Here is a 15,375-nt window from a genome sequence, read left to right on the forward strand (position 1 = left end):
AAGGTGGCTGTGGTTTTCAAGATGCGGTTGGTGGTGGTTGTGGTGGTAGTAATGGCGGTTGGTCCAAAATAAAGATAGTAAAAGAAAAACGGCTATCTAAAAGGGTCGCAGCCCGAATGAATGACATTTATTCCCTCTAAACAACGGGTTTGGGCTAACTACACATATACTTACAGAGATATCTCACCTACGGGACCTGAATGGTGATTTGCGAATTTCGTCAACCACAACAATATATATGTATATATATATATATATATATATATATATATATATATATATATATATATATATATATATATATATATATATATATATATATATATATATATATATATATATATATATATATATAAAACTCCGCAACACTCCAAAGAAGAAGATAAATTTTTGCATATTTTATTTTGTGTACCGGTACTTAATGAAAGTGGAATTCATCTAATAAAAAAATATATACATGCAGGTGTGTATGTTTGTATGTATGTATATATATATATATATATATATATATATATATATATATATATATATATATATATATATATATATATATATATATGCATAACAAAAGTTTTTAGCCCTGCCACTGAAGGAATACAGTGAGGCCTCTAAAGATGTCTGCTCTTGCACACTTTCCGACAGTGTATAGCACTCACAATGTTGTCACAGCACTGGTATTTCCTGACTCTGTCAGTCGAGACGACTAAAGCATATGGCAGGCTTCAAACCATGATAGCACAGCAAAGAAGCAATTTCCTCTGCAGTTTTTGCTCTCCCACTGAATCCATTTGTGCTCAGCAGTTATTTCTGCCCCAGAAAGTACTGCTGCATATTCATTTTCTTGGCCCAAACTTTTATTGTTGCCTTTTGGACTTTTGTTGTCAGTTTTTGTGTGCATGAAGAGCAGAAAACCTATATTAATGTATAGCTTTTACTTATCATGTGTGCCTGGCTTGTGGCAGTTTATAGCAACATGTGAGCATCTTACTGTCCACTGCGGGAAGAATGATTGAATTCAGTACAGTTAGAATGACAATTTTAAATTAATGGACAGAAATCTTGTTTCAAGATTAATTTTTTTTTTTACAACATTATATTTAAAATTTACCTTCAAGCATTACAAGATTTTCAATCACTGCCAGGGTAACGACATTGAAATCATCTCTTTCTCACATTACCTCGAGTTTGCCCTCTTTCATTTCCTCCTGCTGTAGACACAGCACTGTTAGCTGGAAACCAGTCCCACCAAAATACAAAAACTATCCACCTAAAAGTTGTTAAGTATGTCAATAAAAACTTCATTGGGAATGGAATTTTCCAGGTCGAAATTATATCAAGAAGTTTTTGGAAAACTGTGATATTCATGATCCGCTCGCAATCATATGCCTGCATCCTAACTTGATTGCCTGTCCAATATTTTTTTGCAAGTTGCTCACTCGTTAATTTGGCATGAGGATATTGCCAAAGTATGGAGCCCATTGGGACAATTCTTGACGATCATAAGTTTCATTTGAGGTAAATAAGTGGTTACTGCATCACAAACAACGATAATCATTAAATGCACCGACGATGTAGTCACTTCAAGGAATAATTCTCAAATTGACAATCAGCCAAAAAAATTGTCAGGTCCCCATTAATAAATATGGACAAGTGGGAATACAATGTCTTTTTGACTTGGGTCATGGGTCCTGCATCTGCCAGCCAGATAAAATTCTGTATGAGAGGAAATTAAAAGGTTTTTCCCTCACCATGAAATAATTTCCCTGTGTTTGTGACATTCACCACAGATGCAAGTCCTCTTCTATGTAGTTTACAGCTCTCTTAACACTCCCCCCCCCCCTTATCCCAACCCATGAACCCCCAAGGAGTGTGTGAGTTTCCTGATGCTATTAGTACAGAAATCATGTTTTTGGCTCTGAAACTTGTTGCCAACAACAAAACGTTTTGACTCTCTCTCATAAGTGGTAAATATGAGAAGTGTATATCCAGTGTCCTAAAGAAAATCAAATCAACCACACATCCAACCACGAACATCAGAAAAGCATGTTCTGTCTACTTTAACGTACACAAAATCAATGAAATCCATCCCCAAATGTATGTAATCCAGACATGCAGAAGAGCTTATTAAACAGTAAAAAAAAAACATATTTGTCACACAGGATAATCATGGCGTATAAACCATGTAATTGTTTGCAAAAATGCTCAGAGATAGGTTATTATGGCTGTTTAAAAAAAAAAAAAAAAAAAAGCAGCTGGGATGTACAGATGGCTTTCATTATCACTGCATCGACCGACCTCCCTCTCTGCTAGCTGATGGAACTGTCAAGCAATATCGCCAAATAAACTAAAAAAATTGGGCAGATGGTAAAAAGATGGAGGCAGTCTCAAGAAGCTACAATGTTCCCATCACAGTTCATCGATACTTTATTTGCAAAATTGCAACTCTTTCACTTTGCTAACATATTTATTACACACATGTCTATAATACCACAAAATAGATGTTAATTTTAATGCCAGTGTTATCGTTGAACAAAAATTAATTAACTCTGTTTTTGACATGGGGGTGTATCAAATGAAACTCTCTGGGCATCACAGACATACGATGTGAACATGACAAGAACAACAAGTGCAAATGTTTCTGCTCACATCATTTTCGGTCAGGAATTGTTTAACCAGTTTTTTTGCATGAGAAACAGAAATCATGAGTGTGGTTTAATGTCTGAGATGAATAATACTCTCATCATGTATTTTTGATGAATCATCTCCCCCTCTCAATGTACCACGACCCTTCATTCCATGAGAGTTGGAAGGTCACGTCGAGTCTGCAGCGGGTGATCAGCAACCTGATGAACATTATCTTATTTAAAATAATATCTGTCGTCCTTACATGTGTTTTCTGACTCCCCTCCTCCCAACCCCCTCCAACCTGCCCAATCTGTCAAACTTCACTCATTACCACCTTTTAAATAACCGGTCAGTCAGGTGTCCTTCATGGCAGACTTGAAGGCAGCTGTCTCATCTGCTTTCAGACGCTGGAATTCTTTGTCGGGGCAAGTCATTGCGGCGGCGTCTGGGTCAAGTTTCCATTTCAGCGAAGCTCAACATTCTGCCGCACTACATTGCAGTGCTTTTTCACTGCACACCTTAACGCTATAATAAATGGCTGTGTTTGTCCTGTATCCGTCAACGTTATAATAAATCTATTTCAGTTGCTGCTTCCTTTTTGAGAAAGTTATTTCAGTGCACGATAAATGAATTACCGAATGGAACAAAAAACGTTTGTTGACCAAGGAGTTGCAAAATTTTAGTGGTGATATATAGAAGGGAATTTTTGATAATGCAATAAAACCAGTGAAATTTAGTTATTAAATTTCAAATTAAGATCCTTGTTTCAGAAAAAATCTTTCCATCCTTCTCCTTTGTTTCAAATGTATATATATATATATATATATATATATATATATATATATATATATATATATATATATATATATATATATATATATATCACACTGGTCTGTGCCTGCATTTTATTGCATCAAGCTCCAGATTTGAGACACAGAGAGAGAGAGAGAGAGAGAGAGAGAGAGAGAGAGAGAGAGAGAGAGAGAGAGAGAGAGAGAGAGAGAGAGAGAGAGAGAGAGAGAGAGAGAGAGAGAGAGAGAGAGAGAGAGAGAGAGAGAGAGAGAGAGAGAGAGAGAGAGAGAGAGAGAGAGAGAGAGAGAGAGAGAAAAAACCAAGGAGAGAGAGAGAGAGAGAGAGAGAGAGAGAGAGAGAGAGAGAGAGAGAGAGAGAGAGAGAGAGAGAGAGAGAGAGAGAGAGAGAGAGAGAGAGAGAGAGAGAGAGAGAGAGAGAGAGAGAGAGAGAGAGAGAGAGAGAGAGAGAGAGAGAGAGAGAGAGAGAGAGAGAGAGAGAGAGAGAGAGAGAGAGAGAGAGAGAGAGAGTAAAAACCAAGGAGAGAGTGAGAGTGAGAGTGAGAGTGAGAGTGAGAGAGAGAGAGAGAGAGAGAGAGAGAGAGAGAGAGAGAGAGAGAGAGAGAGAGAGAGAGAGAGAGAGAGAGAGAGAGAGAGAGAGAGAGAGAGAGAGAGAGAGAGAGAGAGAGAGAGAGAGAGAGAGAGAGAGAGAGAAAAACCAAGGAGAGAGTGAGAGAGTGAGAGAGTGAGAGAGTGAGAGAGTGAGAGAGTGAGAGAGTGAGAGAGTGAGAGAGTGAGAGAGTGAGAGAGTGAGAGAGTGAGAGAGTGAGAGAGTGAGAGAGTGAGAGAGTGAGAGAGTGAGAGAGTGAGAGAGTGAGAGAGTGAGAGAGTGAGAGAGTGAGAGAGTGAGAGAGTGAGAGAGTGAGAGAGTGAGAGAGTGAGAGAGTGAGAGAGTGAGAGAGTGAGAGAGTGAGAGAGTGAGAGAGTGAGAGAGTGAGAGAGTGAGAGAGTGAGAGAGTGAGAGAGTGAGAGAGTGAGAGAGTGAGAGAGTGAGAGAGTGAGAGAGTGAGAGAGTGAGAGAGTGAGAGAGTGAGAGAGTGAGAGAGTGAGAGAGTGAGAGAGTGAGAGAGTGAGAGAGTGAGAGAGTGAGAGAGTGAGAGAGTGAGAGAGTGAGAGAGTGAGAGAGTGAGAGAGTGAGAGAGTGAGAGTGAAAGTGTGAGAGAGTGAGAGAGTGAGAGTGAGAGTGAGAGAGTGAGAGAAGGAGAGTGAGAGAGAGAGAGTCAGGGAGAGAGAGAGAGAAAGAGAGTGAGAGAGAGAGAGAGTGAGAGTGAGAGTGAGAGTGAGAGAGAGAGAGAGAGAGAGAGAGAGAGAGAGAGAGAGAGAGAGAGAGAGAGAGAGAGAGAGAGAGAGAGAGAGAGAGAGAGAGAGAGATGAAATAGCAGCAACATCTGGCTTGTGTTTCATTTTTTTTCATTTCAAGGTAACACAAAAAATGTATCTAACCTCCATACTCGGTGAGCAGGCAAAGGAGCACATTTTCCACACAATTCACGAAAATCACTCTCTCTGCTTGGAGAGCTCACTGCAAAAAGCTTTTCAGCTGCTTTTGGAGACTTGTCAAATGGACCAGCTCCATGAACCTTTTCAACATCATGCACAGTGAAAAGAGACAGACACGATGAACTACTATTTGGTTTAAATTGCTTTGGGGGTGGGGGGGCAGTGGGAAGTGGCTGCAGAAAATGCTCTTACTTTTGTCCTCATTATGGAAAGGAATTTGGAGCTTAATACACCAAAGTTTATGATTGCATAAAACGCTAATTGCATGGTAAATTAATCGACCTGATTCAAACAAAGTGCATGGAATCGTTAAAAAAAAAAAAGCTGGCGCCTTGCTTCGGGTTGTTTAAATGTAAAATCACAGTCACTCTCGCTTTTCTGGCCACTGTCTGGATCTTGCAGACAAGGCAGTAAGAGGGAGGAGAGAGAAAGAATGACGATTTACTGCACAAATCTGCAGAACAGCCTTTCCAGAGCTGGGCCATTGCCAGGAGTTTTTTTTCCCCCTGCCTTGGCCTCCTTCACGGAAGCAGAGGAGGCCCAGGAAGAAATTTTCAGGGTGAACAAATTCCACTTCTCTTGAGGAAAACAACGGTTAGACGAGATGTCTTGGGGGGGGGGGACATGCATCCTTGCATCACCAGTTTGTTAGTACAGGGTGTTTGTGCAGGCTTTCATAGTTATTTGCAAAGGGACAATGTAAAACTTACAAACTGACCCTCATAATACTTTAATGACACTGAATAATTGAAATAAAGAAACAGCCACTGATGAGAGATGGATGTCATGTATGTATGCTCTTTTCAGAGTTTGGGGATAGGAAATTGTTTGATGACATTTTTACTGACGTGGATGTAATGAGCCTTTTCTCTGGTCTGACCATCTTTACAGATTTTTTTTATTCTGTATAATTATCTGTTTTAAATACTTCCTCCTCCCTCTCCTCCTCCTCCTCCTCCTCCTCTAACTCCCCTCCTCCACCCCTTCCGAAACTGTGTCTTTGCCAACTTACAATTCCAGCTTCCTGGATCCACCGATTTGATTGTCCAAAGTGGTTACAAACTAGGAGCAGTTTTTTTGATGTAACACCAAAAAATAGTTTGAAGAAAATTAAACACGAAGAAATCTGGAAAAGAGCAGGAAAATCAGCAAAAGCACTTATTCAGTTGAAATTCGTTCTGCAGGTGTCATATATATATATATATACAGGTTGACCAGTAGTTCTGGGGCTCCAACAAGAGAAGCATAAACATGGAAGAACCATGACTACTGAACAAGAAAATGTTGACTTTTCTGTGAACGACTATGTGAGAGAAACAACACCACTTGATAATATCATTCAATTTACATTTATGTCGGGACACAGGCTAAACGATCACCTGGAATGGTTTGATAAAACATGCTCCTCCGTTGATCGTACTCGAAGTCAATTTGTCCCAAGACAAATCTTGCAGTTTTTGCTCAATGTCAAATGCACCTGAAATAAGATGATACTGGTTCCAACAGCATTGCAAAATCGATTGCAGAAGATGGAAACTGCGGCCAACAGTTTGCGAAGACTGAGAAGATTCACGATTCAACATCAATAATGAGAAGGAGCTAAGTCTCAGCAGGGTTTTTAAAGGAGATATGAAAAAAAAGCAGCAGTCAGCCCAAAGAGAGGATGCATTTCCTAAAACACATGTTGTAAACAGTCTGGTCGGTCTACTAAGGAATAAACAACATTTGCACAAAATGCCAAGATGGAGCCTGGCTCAGGAGGCAAGATTAGATAGATGTATGAAAACAAATTAGTAGAACTAGACTCTGCTAAGGAATGACCGAAATACAAATAAAACGGAAGACCAAGAAGGAACCCGAAGAAGTCTCTCTCTATCAAGTGCAGCCTGTGGCTGCTGTTTGCATCATTGGTTGGAACGCGGCTACGCCACTGATGCAGTGTCCCCCTTACCAGTACACTGGTGCTCATTTTGCCCACCTCGGAAGGATGACAGGCTGAATCGACCTCCTGGTGTATATTAATTCAGCGGCCAACAGGGCTTGAACTCAGGACCCTAGGATCCCAAGCCGCCACCCGATCCACTGAGCCAACACCGGCTGCCCGGAGAAGTAAAGAGCAAAAATGGAGCCATCAGGAGGAACCTGGATAGGATTCAGGTTTCAGCCGCAACTCCACAAGCCTCAAACCCATCCAGGTGCAGCCAAATGAGTCTTACAGAAAAATTTCTGCAAGAATTCACTTCTCCTTCGAGAGATAAATAAAGAAAGACATGAAAAGAGAGTAAAAGATAAAAGAGAAGAAAAAGCAAGAATTAGAATGAATAAAGAGAATTGTGAAGGAAAAAAAAAATGCGTAAGGAACAAAGATGTCTCAAAGAACCCGGAAAGATAGATTTCAGCAGTTACTCCCCAGGCTCAAACGCAGCAACATGTACAAGCTACCGGAGGGAGCTGAGCTCAGGGATCTGCAGAAAGAGAGAAAGGGAAGAAGTTGCATTGAGCTGAGTTCAAGGTAATGTTGCAATGTTGTGCCCATTAATCAATGTTCTCCAAATGTGCATTGATGGAAATGGAAGCGGTTTCTCCTGCTTTCAGGTGAACAATAGTTTGGTCGATACATGCAGACGGATTGTTGATTTCAATGACATTTCAAAGAACGAATGTCTCCAAAACTTTAGGAGGATGTGAATTTAGTCCACCACACCCTCATTGCCACACCAACAATGGCTCTTTCCTCTCACAGTGGTTACTTCTGACATGAATGGTGGCCATCATCCTTGTCCAAGATGTTTTGCATCAATTCCCCAGCCACCCTATGGCAGCAATTTAACAGCTTCTGGTACATTTTGTGGTGGACCTCAAGTTAACCACCAACTGAAAGACAACGGTGGGAGGATTTCTGTGCTGAATTAATTGACATTCTAATCAACCGACTTGTGCATATTTCAGTACCCCCGCTAGGTTACCTCTGATGATAACTTTCTACCCATCCCCTGCCAACCTATCCTGCCCATGAGTATGTTTGGTGTGCTATTCCCACGCTCTAACCTCTGAAGGAACATTCAGTTCTTCTGGTTTCGTTGCTTTCACAGAATCACCGCAGATCTCCGCGCAACATGGTCTCGCCAAAGCTGCATGTTGCTGTCATTCTCTTTCAATGTGGCTCTCTTTTAAACACCTTTCTGGAATGGCCATCCCTCATGCTTCTTCCATCATGCTGAACATCCCACGTGATTAATTGTTTTACATTTTGAATGGTTATTAATTCCTGGACCAGTCATGGAACCTTCATTTTGATTCTTTCAATGCATGATCTTGTCTTGTCACTGCAAGTTTTCATTATTTTTCTGATCATTTAATCTTGGAAATTATTTCTCCTTATTTACCGTTTCTTTTTTGGGTTTTTTTTTTGTATACTTGTCGAGGCTTATGTGAGAGCTAACACACAACACACAGCAAGGGGGGCATGAGATAAGAGAGGCGGGAGAGGGAGGGACAAAACAGTGGGAAACAGAGACATTAGGAGATCTGTGGAAGGGAGAGGGATGGGGTGGGGAACATGGGGAATACAAGATGGACATTACAGGGAGTTTCAGGAAGGAAAGCAGGGAATTTGAAGGAGGTGGGCTTGGGTGGATTATCGGGGGAAGAAAAGATCGAGGATTTGGATGGGGGATGATAAGAGGTGGTGGTGAACAGCTGTTTTGAAGGCCTGGAGGGAAGAATGGGATTGAATCGAGTGAGGGAGTTTATTCCTAAGGTAGGAAAAAAGAGGAATGAAAGAGTGAAGATGAGCAGTGATTCGTGATTTTGGTAGTTTTACCAGAAAGAGGTTGTTGGTGGACCTTGAGCACCCTGGAGAAATGTGGTAGGGACAAATCGCATAGAGAGCAGGGGGGGGGGGGGCGAGGCTGGAGAGGAGACGGTTGAAGACAGAAAGACCACCGACCAGCCTGCAGTGAGAGATTGAGAGGCCCAAAGACTCAGCCTCATTGCGGGAGATGCCAATGATCCGAAATGCCTTGGTTTCTACAGCGTGAAGCCGAGAAAGGTGGGAGGCAGGAGCATCAGCCCAGAGGAGAGAGAGCAGTACTCCATCAGGCTGCAGACGAAAGCTTTGTTAGTGGTCAGGAGCTCAGGTGGGCCGAGGAAGGAGTTTGCATGAAGGAGGATTCCCAGTCGGCGACTGGCTTTGGAGGCGAGGTTTGAAATGTGGCTTTCCCAGGAAAGGTCACGGCAGATCGTGAGAATCAGAAGCTTGAAAGAAAGGACTTCTTCCAGAGGATTGTTAAGAAAGTGGATGGGGGGGTTTTCAAAACGATCCTTTCGAAGAGACATAGTGAGAGTGTGAGATTTGTCCGGATTGAAAGACATGTTCCACGTGTTGGACCAGTTTGTGATTTTATCCAGATCTGCAGTGAGCGAAGAAGCTGCTGCTTGCCGGTCTGAGGGATGACAGATGGTACGGCAGAGGGTGGAATCATCGGCAAAGAGATAAAGAGGATTTTCCAGAGAGTCGGAGAGATAATTCATGAAAACCAGAAAAAGAACAGGGCGCAGAACGCTACCTTGAGGAACTCCAGCCTGGACATGAAGAGGGGATGAAAGAACTCCATTTATGGGCAAACATTGGCTGCAACAGGAGAGGAAGTCTGCGAGCCATGAGTGGAGATGGCCTTGAATACCATGGGAAGAGAGTTTGGTGAGTAGGGCAGGGTGCCAGACTGTGTCAAAAGCACGTGATATGTCCAGGGATATGGCTCGGATTTCCTGACTGACATTGAGGACCTCCATCCATTGATGGGAGAGCAGAAGCAGCATATCCAAGGTAGAGTGACCTGGTCTGAAACCAAATTGATGATCGGAAATCAAGCCATTGGAGAAGAGGAAGGATTTGATATCTGAAGCCATGATGGATTCCATAACCTTGCTGATGATTGGGAGAAGGCTGATTGATCTGTAGTTTCAGGGATCTGTTTTTGCACCTTTTTATGCAGGGCAGTGATGTTTGCTGATTTCCAAGCAGATGGCAGATGGCCTTGAGCAAATGAGAGGGTGAATAGAAGAGAGAGAGGGTGAGCAAGAGCAGAAGAGCAGGTTTTTAGGACACGTGGGCTGATGCCGCCTGGACAGGTTGCAGAATCTGAGTCGAGGTTTGACAGCAAGCTCTCCACCTTGTCAGGACAAAAGGACACAGAGTCCAGGGACAGTTGGGTGCGACTGGGTAAGGTGGGTAGAGAAAGTGTTCGGTTTTGGACACAAGATTTAGCTACAAACACCGAGTTTAGGCATTCAGCCTTTTCACGTGCGGTATAATCTTGTATCTTTTTTTGTTTGTTTATATCTTGTAAGTTTTTGTATCTTTCTGATTTTGCCTATACTGTAATTTACTCTGTCCTCAATGGATTTGGAGGTCTTCATCAAACAACCAACTGACTGCGGCTCTTCCGTTTTTCTTCCAAAGGTTGAATCACCTTCTTATATTTCGACAATCACTCCGTTAGGCCTTTTACAGTTGTAATACACTATCCTAGCACTTAAGGCTGAACACTGCAGCGACTGAATATCTTTATTTGCTCTGGACTTGTTTCCTTGTCCACCGAATAACGGCTTGCTTTGAACGGCCCAACCATCGAGTCAAAATAAAAACTGAGAGTTGTGATATCAGTGTTCTATAATCATGTCATTTAACGTTTTTGGGATGCAACATTACATGGCAATTTGTGGACAAATTGCCATCCGATGGGTCATGTAACATGACAATGCATCTGCAAGTGCACATGCTGAAATGTTTGTACATTGGTTTCAACGAACCTGAAAAGTTGCATCTGAAAAGTGTAATATATATATATATATATATATGGATATATATATATATATATATATATATATATATATATATATATATATATATATATATATATATATATATATATATATATATATATATATATATATCATTCTGGACTTGAAGTTAATACAAAAACATACAAAAAACAAATATACAAAAAAGATACAAAATACAAAGAAAGATACAATATATACATATACATATGAAGTCCATCTAAAAAGTAACGGGACTGACTTCACAGAAATTTTATTCCCAAAAATATATTGAAATCACAGCTTGTCCCCTTCAAAATAGTTTCCCTCCAGTCACACACACTTGTCCATCCTCTTCTTCCACACTTCGATGCACTCATGGAAGGCTTCTTCTGGAATCCTCCAGAGCTCCATCGTCAAGGCCCTTTTGATGGCCTCCACATCTGGAAATCGGGTCCCGTTGATCACCCCCCTTGAGTTTGGGGAATAGGAAAAAAATCACAAGGGGCCAAGTCTGGCGAATACGGGGGTTGCTCCGGAGTTGGCATGTTCCTCTCCGCGAGAAACTGTCGGATGCTCAAGGCACTGTGAGCAGGGGCGTTGTCATGGTGGAGCACCCAGGCATTGTTCTCCCACAGGTCCCTCCTCTTGTCCCGGATTGATCTCATGAGGCACGGGAGGATCTCCTTGTATGCTTATTGATTCACTATGTGACCCTGTGATAGAAATTCGAAGTGGACGATGCCCTTGATGTCAAATAACGCGATGAGCATCACCGTGGCCTTCGACTTCGACATCCTTGCTTTCTTTGGTCTTGGTGATGCTGGACTTTTCTACTGACGACTCTGCCATTTAGTCTCGGGATCGCATTCGAATATCCACGATTCATCACCAGTAATGACTCTCCCAAGCAGGTCTGGATCGTCCTCGAGGTATTCGATAATGTCTTGACAGACAGTGACTCTGCTGTTTCTGGTCCTCGGACAACAGCTTGGGGACCATCTTTGTGCACACCTTGCGCATTTCGAGATTTTCAGTGATGATGCTCCAGACAGTGTCCTTGTTGATGGAACGTTCCTCAGCAATCATCCGCACCATGAGTCGACGATCTGCGTGCATCATCTGCTTTACACGCTTGATGTTGTCCGCCGTTCTGCTCGTTGAAGGTCTTCCAGACTGTGGATAGTCTTTAAACTCCTCGTTTCCCTCTTTGAATGTCTTGTGCCATTCAAATGCACGTGTTCGGAACATCGTTTCTTCCCCGGAGACTTGCTGCAGCATGGCGAAGGATTCGGAAGGTGTTTTGCCAAGCTCGGCAAGAATCTTCAGATTGGCTCTCCGCTCACGACTCATCGCGTAACGACTCAGACTAGACAACGTGTAAAGCACGTCTTGTAAAAAATCACACAATGAGCACAGTCAACCATCACCAATCATATATATATATATATATATATATATATATATATATATATATATATATATATATATATATATATATATATATATATATATTGCTGGAATGGTGCAAAAGACTGTGATGCAACCCATTCATTCGAATTGTGTCAATGGAGCACACAGCAGGCTCAATCCCGTAACTTTTTCGATGGATATATACACGCTGTTATGGCCACGGGTACCGAGACACCAGTTTTTACTCAGGGGGTTTAATCCCCGTTTGTCCTCGGAAGAGCCGGACCTGGGGCCACCACTCACAATTAACTTTGTGGTATGGTGGGTTTCTTTAGAACCACGAACGCCACCCAGTTAACCATGAGTTCCAGTGTCTGCCGTCTAATTATGGCATTTAACTCGAGGTCATGTGGTTACCTGAGCGGAGAGTGCGCCCTCGGTAAAGCACCAATCTTATGTTGATTAGATCTTAATTTGGGCAGCCGAGCATTTAAACGCTGATGCGTGCCGACTATTATTGGTCAAGTCGTGTGGTAATTACCTCCGAGTCTATCTAGGTTTGGACATTGCTGGATCAATGGAAGGAAAGAACAAGCACGAACAGGTTGGAAAACGACAAAAAGCAATTTATTAATAAGAAAATAAATAAAAAGAACTTTTTATTTCTGTGAGGTAAAAATAAATAAATTCCAAATCAATCAAAATGATCGCAAGCAAATAAATAATTAATCAGGCAAACTCAATCAAAATTACAGAAAAAGAGACAGAGAGGAGATGCTTATCAGGGATTGACTGACTTAACAACTAAACACAGACAAGGGTACCTGGCAGATCATTGGGGGGGGGGGGGGGTGAAACCGTCTCATTCACCAAAGAGAAGTCGTCCATCAAACATAAACGTCCTGAAATGTGTGAGCGTGCCTTTTCCGTTGCAAGCACCCAGCCTTGCCGTGCACCCACTCGCAAACAGGCTTGAATGCCAGTCGATGTCACCCCAAGAGACAGGAATGCCAAGAGCGATCGTCTGACTAGAACCGACAAAGTGACTGTCTGACTGGAACGATGAAGCAGCCGCCTGACTGGAACCGACGAAGCAATCATCTGACTGGAACTGATGAAGCAATCGTCTGACTGGCTCATTGTCGACCGATGAAGCTATCAGAACCGCATCCAGCTATCGCCAACTGACTCACAAACTGACTTATTGAATGACCGCAACTCACTCGTTGTCGACTGACCCACGCGTGCGCGGCGCACACCAAGAACGGACTTCTCCCTCAATTTTATAGGCAGCCCCCGTCGGCGGCACAGACTCTTCCCCAAATCCACCCTGCCCCACTTGTGAATCATTGCCGTGACAACCCGCACGTCCCGCGGTTATTCCTGGCTTACTATGCCATGTTTATGGTGCTGGACGAAGGGCAAAAAGCAGCCATTTGTCAAAATTACCGAGTGAAAACGTGAAGCGCTCATAAAACGTCAACAACAATTATCACCTCACTGTTCAGCCCGATATGAACAGGAGTCAGCCAGCGTCCATAAAGCTGTGGGACGGGGTATCGAACGTCGATGGAAAAGGCGGATTTCGGAGCCCGTGAATGGAACGGGTGTCAACGTGGTTGGAAAAAGGCGGGTCTCGGCATCTAAGAAAGAAACGGGTATCTCGCGTGCATGGTCGTGTCTGTGGTAAAGAGAAAAAGCTTCCCATAAGAGAGGGGGTCCATTCTTTACCCTTCACAATGCATCACATATAGAATCCCACCAGACATGGGGATGGGTCTATCCTGGACATGTATTTAGGGAAATAACTATCTGAGCACCTGAATGTTGGTACACATTTGTCGGATCGGATTCTGAAATCCGTAACAATATATATATATATATATATATATATATATATATATATATATATATATATATATATATATATATATATATATATATATATATACATACATATCTTATTGAAGATGTCAAAAATATTCGTTTCTGAACCAGACTTGCCGAAACGCGTCTCTTCCCGGCCGGACGAATCCTCAAACCGAACCTGTTAATTATGAAGACATAATATTTATGCTGTTCAGGTAATTCTCCATTTCCATGGAGACACAGAATAGTAAGTGCTTTGTCTTACTCTTTGTAGTACGATTTGTGGGCCAAAGCTCACACATACTCCTCTCTTCTCAGCCACAGATTAAAGGATGCTTTTTCATCTGCACTGCATATCACCCTCTAAAAGTTGAGCCTTTTTGATGGTCATTCCGAAACGCTGAAAAGCAATTATCAAACTTCCAAAAGCCAACCCTCGACACCCAACCTCCACAGGCCAGAAATCTGCCTTCCAATCCTTTATCCCACATTCCACATCCGGAGATCCTTATATTTCACCATCTTCCTCTTGTGGGCTAATTGTATCCCCTCTTCTTTGGGTACTGATAATTCAATAATAATAACAGATTTATTTTCAGCAGATAACACGACGATACCCGGTTGCATGGGAGTTATTCAGATGTCATCTGGGAAGACCATCTTCTCTTCCAAATCTGCCAAAACCCCTCGAGTCTGCAGCCCCATAGAGATGTGAAGATTCTCCGAGATTGGGGTGCCTCACCTTGTCCGAAAATTTTTTATCATCGGGATGATAGATCATGGTCTTCACTTGTCATTATGCACATTGACTTGTTTTAAAAGCCTCTGGAATGAATTCCAAAACACGATTGTGCCTCCACATATGGTGGCCTTGTTTTAGACTCATGGCGCACCCACCCAGAATATGTGTCGTCATTGCCTTCTCATGATGTAATGCATGAAGGTCTGTCTCACTGAGCCCCCAACTCTTTAGATTGCTTGGAGAGGCTGTCCCATGTCAGAAGTCATACCAATCACAAATTGTTACAACTTTGGACGAGTATCTCGAAGGAATCTCCATGACATTTTCCACTGCTTTCCTCCTTCCCAACTTGTCCATGCATCTTGTACTCCCATATGCACTGCCCTTACAAACTGCTCCTCATCATGCTCCTTTACCATAAACCTACTTACCTCTGTCCTTAACTCTTTCTGTGACAAACTGGAGACTGGTTTTGGAATTATGCTGGCTCAAATTCCTTGCCAACTTGCCCTCTCACCATGTCCTCTCTCTGTTGATCGACTGCTTCCTCTGCCT

At 42.3% G+C, this 15,375-nt stretch overlaps 1 protein-coding gene across 13 annotated transcripts in view; it reads right to left on the reverse strand.

Moving 5' to 3' along the window:
• GULP1 (GULP PTB domain containing engulfment adaptor 1) overlaps window positions 1-15,375 on the reverse strand; it is a 356,627-nt gene that overhangs the window by 10,606 nt on the left and 330,646 nt on the right. The gene's annotated exons all lie outside the window — the stretch shown is intronic.

The sequence above is a fragment of the Eptatretus burgeri genome, chromosome 3 (assembly GCF_056783735.1).
Source record: "Eptatretus burgeri isolate ZD-2024b chromosome 3, Ebu_testis_v1, whole genome shotgun sequence".
NCBI lineage: Eukaryota > Metazoa > Chordata > Myxini > Myxiniformes > Myxinidae > Eptatretus > Eptatretus burgeri.